Raw genomic sequence first — 17282 nt, forward strand, 5'->3', positions numbered from 1 at the left:
TAGAAACCAAACTAAAAAGGTAATTGTGCAAAAGAGAAAAAGAGAAAAGAAAAGGAGGAGCTAATTAGTTTATGACTTTGTTTTGTTTTCTGTAAAGCTGCTTCATTATCATTCGTTTAATTATCTAGTTGGACTTATCCTAAGGGAACAGGGCAGACAACAGTTAAATCACTTTGGATGGGATGGAAATTGTAGGATATGCACTTAAGCTTGCTGACATTGGAGAGAATTAAATAGAGGAGGTAATGCTGCTTGTCCTACAATGTTAAGATGGCTCCTATGGGCTAAATAAATATGTATTTTGCTATATGACATTCTTATTCCAGATCAACTATGGATAAAAAGAGGTTACTTACTTTCTACTGTATCGTGTTGAGAAAGTTACTCTTGTAATAATTACTCTCTGCATCTGTGATGATGGTTTAGCTCAGTGGTGGGTTTCAAAAATTGTTCGAACCTACTCTGTGGGTGTGGCCTCCTTTGTGGGAGTGGCTTCCCGGCCATGTGACCTGGTGGGAGTGGCTTGCCGCCCGTGTGACCGGATATGAAGATGCCGACGACACTTGTCAGAACCACCTTAAATTACCCCACACACAGCACTGGCATCCATAAGAATATGATGCAAACTTGTTTGTTAAAAGGCATCTTTGGTTTGCGTTAAAACAACTTCAACACACGCAACGTTCTGATTGCACCACAAACGCAGGAGTCATCCTTACCTTTCACAGAGGCACTGAGTTTTATAAATAGGAGCATGATAGTGTAGAATAATCCTATCCAAGGACCAGTGGTGGGTTTCAGAAAAGTTTGGAGCCTCTTCTGTAGGTGTGGCCTGCTTTCCGGGTCCACTGGTGGAACCTCTTCTAACCGGTCCGGTAGATTTGACGAACCGGTTCTACCGAATAGGTGCGAAATGGTAGGAACCCACCTCTGGTATAGCTACACACGTGTCCAGCACAACAATCTTCACATATTTCAGTTTAAAAAGTCTGGGCCATATTAATAAGTAATAACGTAACTACCTCTTTCCCAGAAGTATTGGGGGGGGGGACATCTTATAGGACCATACAAACCCAGAAAGGCTAGACTGTAATTTATATTGCTTTCATTAAGGTGAAAACGTTTTTAAAAATGATTTGTGACAATACCTCTTATAAGTCCTTAAAGGGACTTTTTCTTTTTTTGCATTCTGGGTCGGTGAAACAGTCTCTTTGTAATTTTAGACATTCGGCTTCATGTGGGAGCTTCAGTGATAGAGATGTCCATGTAGCCATGACCTCAAGTCAATCCAGATTTAAGATTAAACTCGGGAGATGTGGGAGAAACAGATACTGTGCATTTCATAGTTCCACCTCCTTTACATACCAAGAAGAAATGTAGGGAGTGAGGAACCATAACTATAAAGTTCTCCTGCTTCTTATTAATCTGATTAATAACCTCAGTGGTTCTTGTTAACCTTACAACCTACAACAAAGGACTTGAATGCAAACTTGTGCTTTTCCATGCTCATAGGGACAGGTAACCTGAGGATGTCATATGACTATTCCTTCGGAACCAATCTGGGGATCATTCATCTGAAATCTGACAGCTAAAGGACTGGATTTTTAATTGACTTACCCTAGTTTTGTTTTTTTTAAAGCAAGTGGAAGAATATGAAATTCAAGTTTTTATTCACACACACACACACACACACACACACACACACACACACACCACTGTTTCCCCAAAAATAGGTCAGGGTCTTATTTTCTTTTGACCCCCCAAAATAAGCACTTGGCCTTATTTTTGGGGAGGTCTTATTATTTTTGAGGTGCAGGACGAGGAGAGCGTGGCCACCTCATGGCTGCTGCTACGTTGCAATATTTTCAGGAGAGGGCTTGTTTTAGCACATGCGCTCAAAAGCCCGATTGGGCTTCTTATCCAGGGAGGTCTTATTTTCAGGGAAACTGGTATTGAAACTTTAATAATATTAAATATTAAAGTAGCAAATAACATTATACAAAGTAGCAGGCTGTTTTTGCTGTGATGTTTCATGTATCTTTAAAAGATGGCACTAAAGATCTAAGTTGCCACATTTGCCCAAAAAGAAAAGATACTGAATTTAAGATTGTATCCCCTCCCTCCTGCAAGGAAGGTCAGGCTGAAAAAAAGTTCATATACTCTGGTTTCTCTTCAGATCGTAAATCTTTCATATACTTTTATTGCTGTATTTACAGTGCATCTAAGACAATTTTCCAATTATAAATGTAAAGTATTTGTGCAAATATAGTCTTCCTTTCAGGCAAATAGACTGCATGACTTGGACTCATCTGTCTTCTGTTGAATGGTTCAGAAATAAAACTACACTGCAGAGTGTGGTGCCTTCTGTGTCCAATATATTTAGACATAAGTGCACAAATGTTATGGGAATTCCCACCCTCCCCATGTTAATGATGATTCAATTGGAACAGGATCTTGGAATATAACATTGGAGTAAATAAAAAAGTAGGAGGTCCTAAATTTAATCACTAGCATTTTTTTTCTATCAGACATCTTGATAAAAAAAATATGGGTCTGAAATAGCAGTTAGACTTATATACCGCTTCATAGGGCTTTCAGCCCTCTCTAAGCGGTTTACAGAGTCAGCATATTGCCCCCAACAACAATCCGGGTCCTCATTTTACCCACCTCGGAAGGATGGAAGGCTGAGTCCACCTTGAGCCGGTGAGATTTGAACTGCCGAACTGCAGATAACAGTCAGCTGAAGTGGCCTGCAGTGCTGCATTTAACCACTGCGCCACCTCGGCTCTGAAATGCCAGCGCTACCATGTTATGATTATTTAAGAAGAGCAATTGCAATAGAATTATTATTTTACCACATTCATACGTGGAATCCAAATTCCAAAAAAAAGCTTCCCAAAGTTCCCTCTGCAGTCCCTCTTTAAATCTTGGCATTGTTACAGGGGGAAAATAGGATTTGACTTGGCTTCTCACTTTGAGACAGCTGTTTTGCATAGAGGTTGTAAAAAAAAACAACACCCTGAAATCCTTATGCTCGTATCAGAAAAATGCCAAGAAAGAAAGAAAGAAAGAAAGAAAGAAAGAAAGAAAGAAAGAAAGAAAGAAAAAAGAAAGAAAGAAAGAAAGAAAGAAAGAAAGAAGGAAGGAAAGAAAGCAGGGAGGGAGGGAGGGAGGGAGGGAGTTATCCACTCAACTTCAACAGCAAGAAAGGGAATTTTCCTGGACTGCAGCTTATTATTACAGTATGGTGATAATGATAACTGCATGTAACTGCACCCTTTTAAAGGGGGGGGGGGTTGGTCCCTTTTAGATGGCTGCTCCACTACTTCCACAGAGGCTCAGTTGTTAAATGGAGGCCCTGGCTCTATTTGAATAATGCTGGCTCTCTTGAGTTTTGTACACTTTCTAACTTCCATCAAATAGCAAATATCTCTGTGCAAACCAGCGCTAGGTTACTTCTGTACATTTAAGCTCATGTGTTCAGCACTATGTTTATTATTTGCACTTAATTCCTGCATGCTCTCTCTCTGTGTCCCTCTCACTCAACGGTTCTCTTGCTATCTTGAGAGATGAACAATTTGCAGCAAGCATTTCATACATAAATGGTCACAGTTTTCTTATGAGACATTGGACATTTAGGCAGGAGAAATCAAAGATATAAATACAGATTAGGTGAGACCTGGCTCAAAAACAGTAACTGTGAGAGGGACCTTGGAGTCCTAGTGGATGATCACTTGAATATGAGCCTGCAATGTGCAGCAGCAGCCAAAAATCTAATACAATTCTGGGTTGTATAAACAGAGGCATAGAATCAAAATCATGTGAAGTACTAGTATCACTTTATAAAACTCTAGTAAGACCACACCTGCAATACTGCAACCAATTTTGGTCACCATACTACAGAAAAGATGTTGAGACTTTGGAAAAAGTTCAGAGAAGAGCAACTAAGATGATAGCAATAGCAATAGCAATAGCAGTTAGACTTATATACCGCTTCATAGGGCTTTCAGCCCTCTCTAAGCGGTTTACAGAGTCAGCATATCGCCCCCAACAACAATCCGGGTCCTCATTTCACCCACCTCGGAAGGATGGAAGGCTGAGTCAATCCTGAGCCGGTGAGATTTGAACCGCTGAACTGCAGATAGCAGTCAGCTGAAGTGGCCTGCAGTACTGCACCCTAACCACTGCGCCACCTCGGCTCTGATCAAAGGCCTGGAGGCTAAAAACATGAAGAACGGCTGTAGGATTTGGGTTTGGCTTGTCTAAAGAAAAAGAAGGGGTGACATGATAGCAGTAATCCACAAAGAAGAGTGGGGTCAAATTATTCTCCAAAGCACCAGGGGGCAGAACAAGAAACAATGGTAGGAAACTAATCAAAGAGAGAAGCAACCTAGAATTAAGGAGAAACTTCCTGACAGCGAAGACAATTTACCAGTGGAACAACTTGCCTCCAGAAATCGTGGCTACTCCATCACTGGATGTTTTTAAAAGAAAAGTCTAGACCAGTGTTTCTCAACCTTGGCAACTTGAAGATGTCCGGACTTCAACTCCCAGAATTCCCCAGCCAGCGAATGCTGGCTGGGGAATTCTGGGAGTTGAAGTCCGGACATCTTCAAGTTGCCAAGGATGAGAAACACTGGTCTAGATAGTCACTTATCTAAACCTAAATAGGTTCTTCTGCTTGAGCATGGGCTGGACTAGAAGACCTCCAAGGTCCCTTTCAGCTCATTCATTCTATTCTATTCACATTTTGAGGCCCAAATAGAGAGTGTTGTTCTAGGTTTTCAGGCAAGAATATAACTATTGTGGCAATAAAGGGAGCGAACCTCCTCATGCAAGTAGCATTTCCAAAGAGGCCGGTTTGGAGACTGCAGGAGACAAAGAGACTGAAGTTCAATTCTGCCATTGCAGTTCGTAAACTTGTAGGTGCTGCTGTTACTGTCTATGCACATGGTACATCTCTCCAGCCTTTGTACAGCTGTTCAGAAAGATCAGTTGAGACAGATCTCAGCCTGAAAGAGTACTGATGAAGCGATTGCTGTTTACAAAGACAGTACTTGATTAAATTAATTGGTTTAATTTTCTATAAGGGAGCTTGATCTTGTCCTGTGATTCTGCTTAAGGGGAGTTTCTTAGGATATAAATTATCAGTGAGTAGACCCAACCTGTACCTGGTACTAATGGGGAAATACAGATTTATAACTGGACAGTCCGTTAGTCAACTAAGCCCATTAAGAGTTTTTTATTCTCTCCAAAGTGGGCAGGTTTTTCCCCTCCATAAATTGGAAAAGCTGCCAGTATACCACAATTGACTAATTGAACGAGTGTCATAGTAAGGAGCAAATAAAATTATGGTTTTAATTTACCAAGTGAAGGAAACTTATTTTAAGAATGTGAAATAATGCCAAGATATGACAAAGATGTTAAAGAGTATGGTTTTAATATGGAAAACTCAGAATTAGATAGGATACTCATGGGAACAGATGAAAAAAATGATTAAAAATTGTAGTTAGTATTAGTATTAGTATTAGTATTTAGTATTTAATAAATTTATAGGCTGCCCAATCCCGAAGGACTCCGGGTGGCTTACAGAAAATACATTTTTAAAAAATAATAATAAAGAATTAAAAGAAAACAGAGAAAAACAGATTAAAAACCACATCATGCACTCAATCTGGTCGGGACTGGACCACAGTCATGAGGTCAACAGCACCCAGGCCTGCCGGAATAGCCAGGTTTTGATAGCCTTTCGGAAGGCCATTAAAAATTGTAGTTATCTACTTAGAATATACCTAGAAGAAGAAGAGGTTAAAGAAACAATGATAAGATGGGCAAAAAACTTTGGATATACAACAGAGCTAGAAAAATGGCAACAACTATGGGAAAGGAATTATAATCTGACAATGGCAGCAGCATATAAAGAGAATTTATATAAAATATTTTATAGATGGCACATGACACCTGAAAGATTAGCAAAAATGTTTAAGGATAAATCAGCTAAACGTTGGAAATGTCACCAATTGCCAGGAACGTATTATCATATGTGGTGGATATGTAGGGATGGGTTAAAATACAAACATGGTTAGAGAAAATGATACATAAACCCGTGGAGTTTAAGCCACAGATATTTTTATTGGGTATTCAACCAGAGAAATACAGTAAAGAAGATTCATAATTGATTGTGCAAATAATAACAGCAGCCAGAATTGTATTTGCACAAAACTGGAAAGCAGACGAAATCCCATCGGAAGGGGAGGTAATAAAGAAGATATTAGACTGTGCAGAAATTGACATTGAGAATAAAGGACAAGGAGGAATCAGCGTGCTACAGGACATGGGGGCGATTTTATGAGTGGCTTGAAAAAAAGATATAAATAGAAGAAAAAAAGGAACAAAACATGAAATAAGTATCTCGGACGCCACACGATTAATATAGGGGGAGGGGAAATAAGAAAATATCAAAATGTAAATATACAGGCGGAAAAATGATACGAATTGACATGTGTTAAATAACAATTATAAGAATGCATATCTAAGAATGAATTTGAAAGGAAAAATAAAAATCTTTTTTATAAAAAAAAGAACGTGAAATAATGGTTAAAACAGTGTTTCTCAACCTTGGCAACTTGAAGATGTCCGGACTTCAACTCCCAGAATTCCCCCAGCCAGCGAATTCGCTGGCTGGGGGAATTCTGGGAGTTGAAGTCCGGACATCTTCAAGTTGCCAAGGTTGAGAAACACTGTGTTAAAAGAAGAACAGCTATCCTTTCAATCTCTTCGGCATGTTTGGAGACCTACAAATTCCTTAAAGTAAAAGCAGGGGCATCTATTTTTTTTTCCTTTTTGGGTGGTTGAGGGAGGAGTAGGGGAGGTCAAGGACCACTAAGGGATGAGGGATTTTTTAGCTTGGTGCCCCCCCCATTTTGGGGGCCTAATCCATGTATATTCATTGGCTTCCTGCTTAACACAGTAATTTCCCCCCTAAATCTTGCATGGAATTTGAAGGCTGCAAGAGAGGGTTTTCAAGACTGCCGGCTCCCCGACATGGCTTCAAGAGCTGAATTTGCATTTTTGTTATTTATTCCTCTGTCATTAAGATTTAGAATATAAACAATGGACCTTCCATTCTTTTGCTAGCCTGTTATTACTTTTATCAGTCTAAAGGTTCAGTTCACTAATAGAAACAATTTTAAGTGTGATGAGACTGCAATGAATGTCAACTTTTAACTGCTGTAATGTATCTTTCGGAGATCTCTATTCCTTCCTTCCTTCCTTCCTTCCTTCCTTCCTTCCTTCCTTCCTTCCTTCCTTCCTTCCTTCCTTCCTTCCTTCCTTCCTTCCTTCCTTCCTTCCTTCCTATCTTGTCCAGATTGACTACTGGAATGCTGGGCATACAAGGACCAGTCCAAAAGACCAATCTTTGTACAATTAGAGCTACTCCCTCCCTATTAGGCAATTTCTTTAAGGACTAGACGTTAGATGTTACTAGCAACACAAAAGGGGCTTGGGTTTTGATTTTTAGGGGTTTCTTTTCATGAAAAATGAGTAAAAAGCTTCTAAGAAAACCCTTTGCTGAAATGGCTATTTTTTTTTCCTTTCCCACAGTGCAGATCAGTCTATTCGCCCTGCAAGAATGCAGGAGTGTCAACAGTTGCAAAACATTCTGTGCGCTGGTACTTCGGCTGTGCCAAAGCTCTTGATGCATGTTGCTGTTTTCTGCAAAGCATTTGTAATTGTAGTATTACAGCAGCTACATTGTCAGGGAGGTGCAATATGCTCCTTCCACGGGGGGGGGAGGGGCTCCCAGTGAAGTAACTGCGCATGGATGTGCATATACAAACAACTGGGGAAAATCTTCACTGCACCTAAATAATCCTTTGAGGGACATAGCTATTTTAATGGTTCAAAGAGGAAGGTTTGCTAAACTTCATTTTTAAATGTTTTCACAGCTCGAGGGGCCTGTGTTTAAATATTTCCAGAAGGAGCCCTTCATAATTACTGAGTATAGTGCAATCCACCCATCCTTAACCTGGTAGAAAAAAATTACTTTAAACTCATTACCTTCACCTGTTTTCTGCCCAAGATAAGGGTCGCGAATCTTAGCAGAGTTTACATACCTTAAGGTTACAACTGGGTGGTGCCAAAGGGTAAAATAATACCTAAGTACTGGTATGGTAATGCATACAATGATTTAAACACATTATGCAATCTCTCCGTGCATCTTTCTGATAAATATTTAATTCATTCCTAAAGTAATGTTAAAAACATGTGGTGACACATCTGTTACCTTTGTTCAAGCCCTAAACAAGAAGGAACTTACTGTTGTTGCTTATTCCCACATATAGTAATGTGTCAACAATGACAGCCATAATTTTTACACACTTCTCAGAACAAATCCGCCCAGCATTGCTTTGACAAATTTGTCGAAAAGTTGGAAAATTTACTTTTACCTGAAAAGTAAAAAGAGTTGAAAAGTAGAAGAATTGCACTGAAAACTTATTTTTGAATGCTTGAGTTTTCTATATAAATCTGGATCAAATACAGGGAGTCCTCAACTTACAACAGTTCATTTAGTGAATAGCAATAGCAGTTAGACTTATATACCGCTTCATAGGGCTTTCAGCCCTCTCTAAGCGGTTTACAGAGTCAGCATATCGCCCCCAACAACAATCCGGGTCCTCATTTCACCCACCTCGGAAGGATGGAAGGCTGAGTCAACCCTGAGCCGGTGAGATTTGAACCGCTGAACTGCAGATAACAGTCAGCTGAAGTAGCCTGCAGTACTGCACCCTAACCAGTGCGCCACCTCAGCTCTAGATAGATAGATAGATAGATAGATAGATAGATAGATAGATAGATAGATAGATAGATAGATAGATAGATAGACAGACAGACAGACAGACAGACAGACAGACAGACAGACAGACAGACAGACAGACAGACAGAGATATAGAGAGATAGATAGATAGATAGATAGATAGATAGATAGATAGATAGATAGATAGATAGATTAGCAATAGCAATAGCAATAGCAGTTAGACTTATATACCGCTTCATAGGGCTTTCAGCCCTCTCTAAGCGGTTTACAGAGTAGGCATATCGCCCCCACAGTCTGGGTCCTCATTTCACCCAGATAGATAGATAGATAGATAGATAGATAGATAGATAGATAGATAGATAGATAGATAGATAGATAGATAGATAGATAGATAGATAGATAGCAATAGCAGTTGGAGTTATATACCGCTTCATAGGGCTTTCAGCCCTCTCTAAGCGGTTTACAGAGTCAGCATATCGGCCCCACAGTCTGGGTCCTCATTTCACCCACCTCGGAAGGATGGAAGGCTGAGTCAACCTTGAGGCGGTGAGATTTGAACCGCCAAACTGCAGATAGCAGTCAGCTGAAGTAGCCTGCAGTGCTGCATTTAACCACTGCGCCACCTCAGAATGTTCAAAGTTATAACAACACTGGAAAAAAGTGACACGACCGTTTTTCACAGTTACACCTTTGCAGCATCCCCAGGATCATGTGATCAAAATTCAGATGCCTGACAACCGGTTCATATTTATGACTGTTGCAGTGTCCCAAAGTCACGTGATGGCTTTTTTGTGACCTTCTGACAAGCAAAGTCATTGGGGAAGCCACAACCAAGTTACTAACTTATCCGCTGCAGTGATTCACTTAACAACTGAGGCAAGAAAAGCTCAGAGCAAAAGAAAAGAAATGGTTCAAACCTCACTTAAATGTCTCACTTAACGACAGAAATTTTGGGCTCGGTTGTAAGTCGAGGACTATCTGTGCATTTCCTCAGGATCTTATTTCCTTATATGATTAGTGCAAACCTATCTCTCAATCAGGATTTAAAATTTTTATCAGCTGCCATTGCGACATTTCACAGGTCAGGGTGTAAAGAAGGAAAACGTTTTATACAATCTGAAGAAAAGCAGAGTATAGAAGGAAGGAAATGTATGTATGTGAAAAAGGGTTTATGAAAGCAAAGAGCACTTTCACGATGGCCAAATCATGGCTTGACGGATGATGACACCTGATCTGTTTGTTGATAATAACAAAGATGGAACTTGAACTCATGCTCCCCTGCTTTCTAGTCTGGAGCCGCGCGAGCGATATTGGGTGTACCGAGATACACCCATATGGCACCTTTCCTCCGTGAGCTGCACTGGCTGCAAATTGGTCTCCGGACGCAATTCAAGGTTTTGGTTATTACCTTTAAAGCCCTACATGGCTCAGGACCAGCCTATCTGCGAGATCGCCTACTGCCACATACCTCCCAACGGCCGATAAGATCCCACAGGGTGGGCCTCCTTAGGACGCCGTCATCTGGACAGTGTCGGCTGGTGGGCCCCCGGAGGAGGGCCTTCTCTGTGGCTGCTCCGACCCTTTGGAATCAGCTACCCCCAGAGGTCCGGACCTTACCCACTCTCATGGCCTTCAGGAAAGCTGTTAAAACCTGGCTGTTCCGGCAGGCCTGGGGCTGTTGACCACACTGTTAAGGTCCAGCCCCGATTAGAACGTATGTGTGTTGTGAATTTTAAACTAATTTTTTTACTTATTTTGCTTTTCTTTTTTCTTCTTTCGTTGTAAGCCGCCCGGAGTTCCTCCGGGATTGGGCGGCCTATGAATTTAATAAATGAAATTTAATAAATGAAATGGTGTCTTAATCACTAGATCAAGCTGGTTCTCAATAACAACTTACTGTTAATATGACACATACAGGGTTATAAAATGATTATCTTACAGCCTAATGCTACAACATTTCATAAAGATTTCATGTGATCTAACTCAGTGTTTTTCAACCACTGTGCCGCGGCACAATAGTGTGCCGTGACATAGTGTAAGGTGTGCCGTGAGAGAATTACTTTATGTATAGTCAATATAGGCACAGAGTTAAATTTTTTAAACATTTTCTAATGGTGGTGTGCCTCGTGATTTTTTTTCATGAAAAAAGTGTGCCTTTGCACAAAAAAGGTTGAAAAACACTGATCTAACTTACCCTTTGACTGTGATTTCAAGTCCCACCTTAAACCATGGAAGCCAGCTGGGTGACTTTGGGCCACCCGCTCTCTTTAGCCCAACCCAACACACAGGGTGTTGTTGTGGGGGGAAATAGTTCAGTTCAGTTCAGTTCAGTTTATTGTATTTGTATGCCGCCCTTTTCCCCCGAAGGGGGACTCAGGGCGGCTCACAACTCGAACCGGGGAAGGGGGATACAGACAAAAACTTTAAAAAACAAACATAACAATATATAATTTAAAACTCACAACAGTCATACCATTCGAGACGGGGGCAACAACTCTTTAGCCCCAGGCCTGTCGGAACAGCCAGGTTTTGAGGGCTTTGCAGAAGGCCTGGAGGGTGGTGAGGGTTCGAATCTCCACGGGGAGTTCGTTCCAGAGGGTCGGAGCAGCCACAGAGAAGGCTCTCCTCCGGGTAGTCGCCAGTCGGCATTGGCAGGCGGATGGAATTCGGAGGAGGCCTAATCTGTGGGATCTAATCAGTCTATTGGAGGTAATTGGTGGAGGTAATTGGCGGAGGAAGGTATGTGTGGCATGTTCACTGCTTTGAGTTATTTGTAAAAATAATAAAGGTGTAAAGGGACATAATAAGTTTGCTAGATTTCTAACAGGAAGAAGAGTGCACTCTTCATGAAAAGGCAACGGGAGAAATGTGTAAACTATTGCTAGGCAATAAGTCTGTGGCTTCCTCTTATCCTTTAGCCAAGGGACTTGTGGCCACAGCTAATTGCAATGCCAGGTTAGCACTTAGTCTGAGCTAGCAATTTTTTTTTTAAAGCTACTGAAGGGATGTTTGCAACGAGAAGAACAAGAGATTTGGATCCTACCTTTTATATGGTTATTTCGCTATGCAGTACGCACTACAGTGTGTATGTTTGGAAACTATTTGGAAGAAACACTTTTGACCTGGTATATGTTGCCTAGAGACTCTTCAAGCAGCCACTTTGGGGGAAAGAAAGGCTGTGTGTGTTGAATAGAAGCCTGAAAAAAGACAACGGCTTCAATGAATAACACTGAGGTTGCTGTGCTTTGGTGAAATCTAATGCACTAATTTGGGATAGTTTTCAGAGTGTGTGGATAACCCTATATTCTGATGTTCTTTTTATAGCTTGTAATGTTCTTTTTTAATCTACGCTGAAGAATTTAATGCAAGTTATTCTGGATAGCCGTTCAGGGAGAAGGGCATATTATTATATGTTGAAGAAATCTAAATAAGGAATCCAAGCATTTCCATGCTTTTTCAATGGATTTTCCATCAAGTATTCTGCAAATACTTAATACAAACTTTTCTTCATTCCAATAGGTCTGCATGAAGTTGCTGCATAAATTCCACTGCAGTGATTCCCTTTTGTCTCTGATTTATTCTAGTTCTAAGCTTTTAGAGATAAGCTATAATAAGATTTGATAGAATTTATTGCCTAGAATGTATGATTAGCAACTACCTTTAAAGAGCCGAGGTGGCGCAGTGGTTAGGGGTGTAGTACTGCAGGCCACTTCAGCTGACTGTTATCTGCAGTTCGGCGGTTCTAATCTCACCGGCTCAAGGTTGACTCAGCCTTCCATCCTTCCGAGGTGGGTGAAATGAGGACCTGGATTGTTGTTGGGGGCGATATGCTGACTCTGTAAACCGCTTAGAGAGGGCTGAAAGCCCTATGAAGCGGTATATAAGTCTAACTGCTATTGCTATTGCTATTAATTACTCTTGACAACATTTTTAGCCATATCAGCAACAGCTTTCAATAGATGATGGATACACTAACATCTGGTGGCACTTTTTTTTTACCCCCCCCCCCCAAAAAATTAGATTATGCCAATGTTTAGAGAAATTTTAGGAACAATTATAGGCCAAACTACAGTGTATTAGTCTAGAATGCCTAATATATATATACATATACATATACATATACATATACATATACATATACATATACATATACATATACATATACATATACATATACATATACATATACATATACATATACATATACATATACATATACATATACATATACATATACATATACATATACATATACATATACATATATACATACATACATACATACATACATACATACATACATACATACATACACATATATATATAGTGTAGGGTGAAAGGTATATATTTAAAGTCACAACCCCTGGTATGCACAAATATGGGAGGAAGATCACACTTCCACTCTCTGTCCTTCGGCTCGTCACAAGAGACTGTCTGGATGGTCTCTTGTGACAAGCCGAAGGACAGAGAGTGGAAGTGTGACCTTCCTCCCATATTTGGGCATACCAGGGGTTGTGACTTTAAATATATACCTTTCACCCTGGCCTGGCTGATAAGGAGTCGAGCTCTGTAGCTCAATGGTTAACACATCTGCCTAAGAGGCAATAGAGCACAGGTTCGATTCCCAGCAAGGGTATGGCTAGCTGATGAGAGCTAAATAGCTTGAAATAGATCTATACTAGTCTCCCTTTATTTATTTATCAGCATAAATATAACATATATATATATATATATATATATATATATATATATATATATATATATATATATATATATATATATATATATATATATATATATATATATATATATATATATATATATATATTGCTTATTTCAGATTTGTATAGTACGTTTTCATTCTTGATTTTGTTTTAATTTTTTTTAATTATTGTACACTGTCCAGACTTACAAACTGTGAGAGGGGAGCTTTGCAAATCAGATGGATGGAAAGATGATAGATAGATAGATAGATAGATAGATAGATAGATAGATAGATAGATAGATAGATAGACAGACAGACAGACAGATGATAGATAGATAGATGATAGATAGATATAGATAGATAGATGATAGATAGATAGATAGATAGATAGATAGATGATAGATAGATGATAGATAGATAGATGATAGATAGATAGATAGATGATAGATAGATAGATAAATAGATAGATGATAGATAGATATAGATAGATAGATAGATAGATGATAGATAGATAGATGATAGATAGATAGATGATAGATAGATAGATAGATAGATTTTATTTATTTGTTTGTTTGTTTGTTTGTTTGTTTCTTTATAAATAAAATTTATATGCCGCCCAATCCCGAAGGACTACGGGCGGCTTACAAAAAAGAGGAAAAAAAGACACATAACGAACACATAACGAAGAAAAAGAAACAGTTTAAAATAGCAACACCTCATACATTCATTCTAATCGGGGCTGGACCTCAACAGTGAGGCCAACAGCCCCAGGCCTGCCGGAATAGATAGATAGATAGATAGATAGATAGATAGATAGATAGATAGATAGATAGATAGATAGATAGATAGATAGATAGATAGATAGATACGCTTTTGGGCCATTATTACTGACAGATTAATTACTGTGAATGTTATGCATTTCTTTATCTGCTTCTCATCAGGGCGAACTATTTTAATTGAAATTGATTTTGGAGTTATGCTACCAAGTAAGGTTTATGTTGCTTCCACTAATGGTCATATTATTCAGCATTTTTTTAAATTACAGATTTATAATGCTTGATTTTATAAGAAATCTTATTTAACGTACAAATGGAACATTTTGAAGTGGCATGTTCATTACACATAGCCAGAATTAAATGAAATATTTTTTTCAACTGTTTTTTCTAGCTGTAGTGTGCAAATAATAGTGTTCGAAATGTTTCATAAATGTTCATTATTTAGTCAGATTTGCAGCAACTATGTAAACAATTGCAGAATTTGAAATATGGATTACAGCAATGCTATTTTCTATATCTTTCTATATATTTGTTTGCAAACCATCCTTGCTTACTTTACGTTCATATAAAATTTAATATGTTCTCTTTTGTAGTTCCAAGCCCTCATCTATCTATTTCCCTCCCTCCCTCCCTCCCTCCCTCCCTCCCTCCCTCTCTCTTGCTATTCAGTCCTCATTCATTTTCTCCCTATGGTCAGGTAACACCAACATTTATTTTCATACTGCTAGTTCTATTCCTTTTGCCCCAATTGATGTTATTTCATCAAAACTGTTTTTCTGTAACTGCTTCTCATATTCAGTCGGCATTCATTTACTGCATACATGGCACGCATGACGTACTGCATACATGGCACGCATGAGCCAAGGTGGCGCAGTGGTTAAATGCAGCACTGCAGGCTACTGCTAGATCAGCAGGTCAGCGGTTCAAATCTCACCGGCTCAGGGTTGACTCAGCCTTCCATCCTTCCGAGGTGGGTAAAATGAGGACCCAGATTGTTGGGGGCAATATGCTGACTCTCTGTAAACCGCTTAGAGAGGCCTGAAAGGCCTATGAAGCGGTATATAAGTCTACTGCTATTGCTATTGCTATTGCTATGACAGCTGTGTTTCTCCTGGCACACCTAGTTCTTCCCTTTAATACAGTGGGCAGATTTTTAAGGCATTTTAGCTCTTTTTGACTAACAGACAACAGTTGATTCTTTGCGTACTAGATACTACCTTTTTACTACAATTTAATGTCTTAAAAGGTAGCCACCAAACACTCTACCAAAATGCAGAAATTCATCCGTTAGCTTTGCTCTTGTTTTTTTCCCCTTCCACTTGTGAACAATTTTCAAATGCTCATTCCATTTTAACTATGAAGCACTGATATATTGGTTATTGATACATTAGCTTTCAGATACATATTCTTTGTTGGTTATAATACAATCTAACATTTGCTGTAAATTGTTTGAATTCTGAGCCAACACATAGTATTGTCTTCATATGAAAAGTGTAGGTAGAATCATATCCCCAAACCACGTCAACCATCACTTTTATATCCTTTATATATTTATCCATAAATACCAGAAACATCACAGTATTAGGCTCGCTGCAGAACCTTTGGCTAAATATTCCATTTATTCTCACTTACTTACACTCTTGCCTTACTTTCATCGTGCATTGTTATCACTGCGTTTACCGTAGTAGCCAAGCTTTAGTTACTTATGAAATACTCTTTATCATTTAAATCTATTTATTTTATCATACATTCTTTAAGTAAAGATGCAATAAACTTTTTTACATTGACATTAAATTTTTATTAAGTCTCTGATGCCAAATAGGATTCAAATTAAAACTGAGTGTGTGGGAGCGTTGTTGACGGAACAAAATTTGAACTGAGCATTTGTAATTTACGCAGGCATGTTTTCTCAGATACACGATTCTTGATTGCAAAGGGATTTAACATGTTATTAAATATGTGTAAGATTGCAGTCCATTGTTTTCAGCAGTAATCTTCAAATAGATCACAGATTGTATTAAGTCATGGGTTACTCAATAAACTACAGTTGGTAGGGCTTACCAATTAGGCTTTAAGGCATAGTTTACAATAAAGCGTAGTGGATTTATATAAAAAGCTTTGTCCTATTTTGTGGTAGAGCAGTAGAATTGCCACAATATAATAGGACTCTCCTTGATATTTTTACTTATTCCATGCTACACACCACCTCCGTACCTTACACGGTCTATAGGATCTCAGAATATGTAGCCTGCTTTTTTTGGGGGGGTGGGGTTTATTGGATTTATATGCCACCCTTCTCCCAAGGACTCAGGGGGGCATACGACATTAAAAAAAACACATATTACAAAAGTTAAAAAATAAATAAATAGTGACCCTTCTATTTGAGGTTTACTTCTGAACAAACATGTAATTTAACCTATGCTTCCTTATTTCTCTGGTGTGATGATAACTTACTGAGCAATATTTATATTTAAATGCACAAATAATTACAAAGTTTAATAGATAGATGTTCTTCCTGTTCTATTGGTTTTGCTACTTATTGAATTTGTATTTCTTTACTTATGTTAAATAATTTTGAGACTGCAGGTAATCCTTGATTTATGACCTCAATTGGGACTGGAATTTCTATCGTGCTGTTTTTAAACCTATCTTTTTTTTCCCTCTGTATTTTAATTTTTTGATTTATTTCTGTACTGTAAGCCGCCCGGAGTCCTACGGGATTGGGCGGCATATAAATGTTATTAAACTTGCAAACTTGCAAACTTGCAAGAAGGAAAAAAAACACCTTAAAGCATTAATATTGGGAAGACCTTGGGAAAGAGATGAGCCATTGGCAGAAATCAGGAAGATATAAGCATAGGCTCCTTCTGAAGACCCAGGGGAGGGTAGGAAGAAACACTTCGGAAGGCTAAATACCACTACCTACAATCTTTAATAGATTCTGCAGGTAACCAGCAGCCAGTATAGTATATTTTATTTATTT

At 38.9% G+C, this 17282-nt stretch overlaps 2 protein-coding genes across 12 annotated transcripts in view; one reads left to right on the forward strand and one right to left on the reverse strand.

The window, feature by feature from the left end:
• Window positions 1-17282, forward strand: part of NFIX (nuclear factor I X) — a 289130-nt gene that overhangs the window by 112797 nt on the left and 159051 nt on the right. The window lies entirely within an intron of this gene.
• The window catches only part of LYL1 (LYL1 basic helix-loop-helix family member), a 236762-nt gene continuing 223185 nt past the window's right edge, over window positions 3706-17282 (reverse strand). Inside the window, exon 5 of the transcript XR_015696086.1 lies at window positions 3706-4135. The gene's annotated coding sequence lies outside the window, so the exon portion shown is untranslated. The remainder of the gene's footprint in view (window positions 4136-17282) is intronic.

This window comes from Thamnophis sirtalis, unplaced genomic scaffold, assembly GCF_051295495.1.
Source record: "Thamnophis sirtalis isolate CommonGarterSnake01/CBP01778 unplaced genomic scaffold, rThaSir2_p1.2 scaffold_3, whole genome shotgun sequence".
Lineage (NCBI taxonomy): Eukaryota > Metazoa > Chordata > Lepidosauria > Squamata > Natricidae > Thamnophis > Thamnophis sirtalis.